Below are 3,753 nucleotides of genomic sequence, written 5' to 3' on the forward strand. Positions count from 1 at the left end.
TCTTAATGCCCCTTTGATTTGTGGTTTTGGGAATTTTTTTTATATCACATTTTTTCAGTATTTACCCAGTACATATTTTTTTTCTGCTGTTACCTTCCCCCCCGTCCCCTTTTTTTTAGTCTCTCCCTCTTTGTATATTTTCCGCTGTCTTATTTTTTTTTTAGTGACTTTCTGTAAAGTAGTTATGTCTGTTTGGTCACTCACCTGACCATTCTGGTATTGAACATTGTCCTTTTTTCTTCTACAGCCTTTTAAGGAATGAAATACAGCCTAAGCTTTGTCAGGTCATGTTTACTTTGATTTTTTTCCTCAGTCTTCTCTTTTTTCTTATGCAGTCTTACATGAGGGGATGTTTTTCATAGTATGTGAGGCATAGTGCAAATGGTATTTATATTCTTCATCTAGTCTGTTTTCTCATATAGTAAGAATTTTTTTTTCTTAGCAAATTAGAGGAGTATTGTTAGAGCTGAATATATGCAAGCCTTGATAACACCGTGAGGCCAGCTTTCAATGTAAGCCTTTAGTCAGGCTGTTGTCAGGTGTTACTGGAGTGGGATACATCATCGTTGTTTGCTTTTACTGTTTCAGCCTGTCTAGTTACCTTGGGAGGCCCTTGACTACATGTGGTTTGGCCTGTCATTGATATGTACATTCAAATTTTGCACTTCCCTTCCCTTCAGCTTTCCAGGTCTGTAGCACTTGGAAATGTATTCTGTGTGATCCATACAAGAGCTTAGAGACCTTAGCATATATTGTTCTAAGATGTGTCTCTTCCAAACTTTCCCATATCCAGCTAGCAGTAAGGGAAACCAGGAAGAAAGAAGCAGTTACCTCCAGTTGAGAATTTTGGTGCATTTCTCAGCTCTTCTTGTCATTCTACATCCTGAGCTAAATTTCCTTCTCTGGTCAGGTGCAGCCCATACACCACATCACTAGAGAGGAAACTGCATCAGAATCACTTTGCTGTAAAGCACATTCAAGGATAAATAATTCTGCTAGTGTTTTATAAAAGGTAATTTACAATCCTTATATACATTACCTTTGGCTATTTGCCGTAACTAACCCAGCTACATCCGGGAAAAAAACAAATTTGTCAGCACAACTTCTGTAGCTAACAGTTGAAAACAAATGTAAATTAACTGCGGAAATCCTTACCAAAAACTTTTGTGTAGTCTGGAAATTTGAATGGACTCAAAAAATGATTGGATAGATTAATGGGAGAGAAATCTATTGAGGGCTATTAAATGCCAAGATACATCTTTGTCACAGAAGTCGCTAAGCCACAGGTTGCTAGAAGATGGAAGATAGTGCATCAATACAGGCTTGCTCTGATATTATTTACTTAACCCAGCTCTGATATTGGATAGTTGGCTGCTGTATAGTGGAGACCTGGATGTTTGCTCTGGCATGGTATAACTGCTACTGTTTTGCCACCATCTGCATTTGGATAATGGAGAAGCATGGGAGAGGCAGCAGTTTACCCAAAGTGCCAAAGAGGAGTGTCAAGGGCAAGGATCTCAGGGCTCACGATGTTCTGTATTGGGTTCAGTCTAGCTTTTGACCAAACTTTGGTGTTTGTGATCCAGAGTCACTTCATGATTTGCCTGCAGGAGGTGGGGTGGTCACATCTCAGGAGTTTTCTGGACAGGCTCATAATTAAGTGCTGGGGAGAAACCAGTGACCACAGGCCCCACATGGAGGAAAGTAGAAGAAAGAGATTCTGGCATTAAAATTGAGGCTTTAGGCAGGAAGATAAAAGCCAGGGCTTCCATGAGAGTATTCTCTGAGAGGTCAGACAGTGATGCAGAGACATAAATTCATAAGATGGGGCTGAGAAGGTGAAAAGATGTCACAAAAGTTTTGTATCTGACTGATGGAGAAGGTAGAATGAGCATAATTCAAATATAGTGAAAACCAGCATGGAGAACAGAAAAGGGGAAGAATAGTTTGGACAAGCAGTTTTTTTTTTTTTTAATACAAGACAGAAAAAATAGAGAACTAAGATAAATATAAGAAATAAGGTTGAGGAACTAGAATGCCTCTTTTTAAATAAAATATTGGAATGTCATAAACTTCCTGGAAGGAAGCACAACCGGAGAACACTGTAGCACCAAGGTATAAAGTGCATAGGAACAGCAGAGGAGGCCATGTCTGTAGGAGAGTGAGGCTGTTCACTGAAAAGGGCTTAGAGTTTGATCAGGCAGTCAGTAACTGTGGTGGGACGGAACACAGAACTCAGGACTGAAATTCCAGCTCAGACTGCAAGAGTAGGGCAGGTGAGGGAGATGAACAGACAAACATGTGGGGCAGTGGCTCTCTGTGCAGACCCTGAGCTAGGTAAACAGTGTCTTCTACAGTCAGCAGGAAAGGCATCTCCTACATGGGGACATAGGAGGGGCATATGGACATAAAAGGGCATGGCACAGGCAACTAGATAATGAGTATTGCTGTTCTTGTAAGAACTAGGCTGTGGGGTTAAATCAACAGTATTTCTTCATTCCACACATGGCTAAACTGTGGCAGTTTCTGCTGGGATGTCTTGGAGGCAAGACATGCAAATGGTCAAATGAAAGAAAGAGCAAGAAAAGTGAACTTGTAGTGTGGGAATTGCCGTTGGAGCCCAAAGGGACCCGTGCTGAGAGCTGGGCTGTTTAACACGTGCAGACATGGTCTAGGAAATTATGTGAACTGTGAAAGAACAGACGGTATTAAATTACTCAGGTTAGTAAGGACAAGCGCTAGTAGCAAAAACTGCAGGAAGACCCTTCAACATGTAGTGACTGGGATACAAATGGAAAATGATATTCTGTGTAGGTAAAAAGGCACACATGGGAGAAGCAGTCCTAACTTTCACATGCACAGCACTGAGCTGTTACTGCCCAGGAGCAAAAATTGTAGGTCGCGCAATATAAGCTCAACAGCAGTCAGAACAAAACAAAACAAATGTTAGGATTAGGAAGGGAACAGAGAACGAAAGGCAGACCACTGTGCACCTCTGTATAATTCAACAGCAGCTATTGCAGTCCATATATCCCGTCTGAAAATGATATAGTGGGTTTTGGAGAGGGAGGGATCCCACTTTCCACACCTTTTCCTGATATGCATGGCGTAAAACTGTCCCTAGAGAGCAGCTGTCTCGGTCACTTTGGTACTCATGCATCAGGTGGTCTGGCCAAGCACTTCTTGAGGAGAGCCCCAAGCAGGGCCATGGTGGACACTGGGGCCTCAAGCGGGGCCATGGTGGATGCCGCAACCTTGAGCAGGGCTGCAGTAGTTAGCAGGGCCGTGTAGGGCCACAGTGGTTAACAGGGTGGAAATGGGACCTCAGCTAACAGGGCTGCAAGCAGGACCTCAACAGTTACCATTTTTGATTCAGGACCCAGATAGGAGATGGGTAGAAGGGAGGGCCTAGGCAGCAGGGGGCTACAGCAAAGGAGGGACCCACATGCTGGCTGCCCTCGGGGCCAAACCCACGGCCATTTCAGCACCCCCGGAACCATGCCTGACAGTGGCACCATGCCGCTTGGGTGCCCACAGCACCATGCTGGCTCTCCCAGCACCATGGCACTTTGCTGCCTGAGGCACGGCGCTGGGATTGCTCCCAGCTGGGATCAGAATGCTCCCCTGGCTGTTCTGGGCTCCCTGTGGAAAGCATCTCTCTCCCTTTTTGGCTGTTTTTACCCTTCATGGGAAATGGATTTCCTCTTTCACAACGGCAACAAGAATAACTGCCAGGTCCCCAGGCAGTCAGCT

The sequence above is a fragment of the Rhea pennata genome, chromosome 2 (genome assembly GCF_028389875.1).
Source record: "Rhea pennata isolate bPtePen1 chromosome 2, bPtePen1.pri, whole genome shotgun sequence".
In the NCBI taxonomy this organism is placed as follows: Eukaryota; Metazoa; Chordata; class Aves; order Rheiformes; family Rheidae; genus Rhea; species Rhea pennata.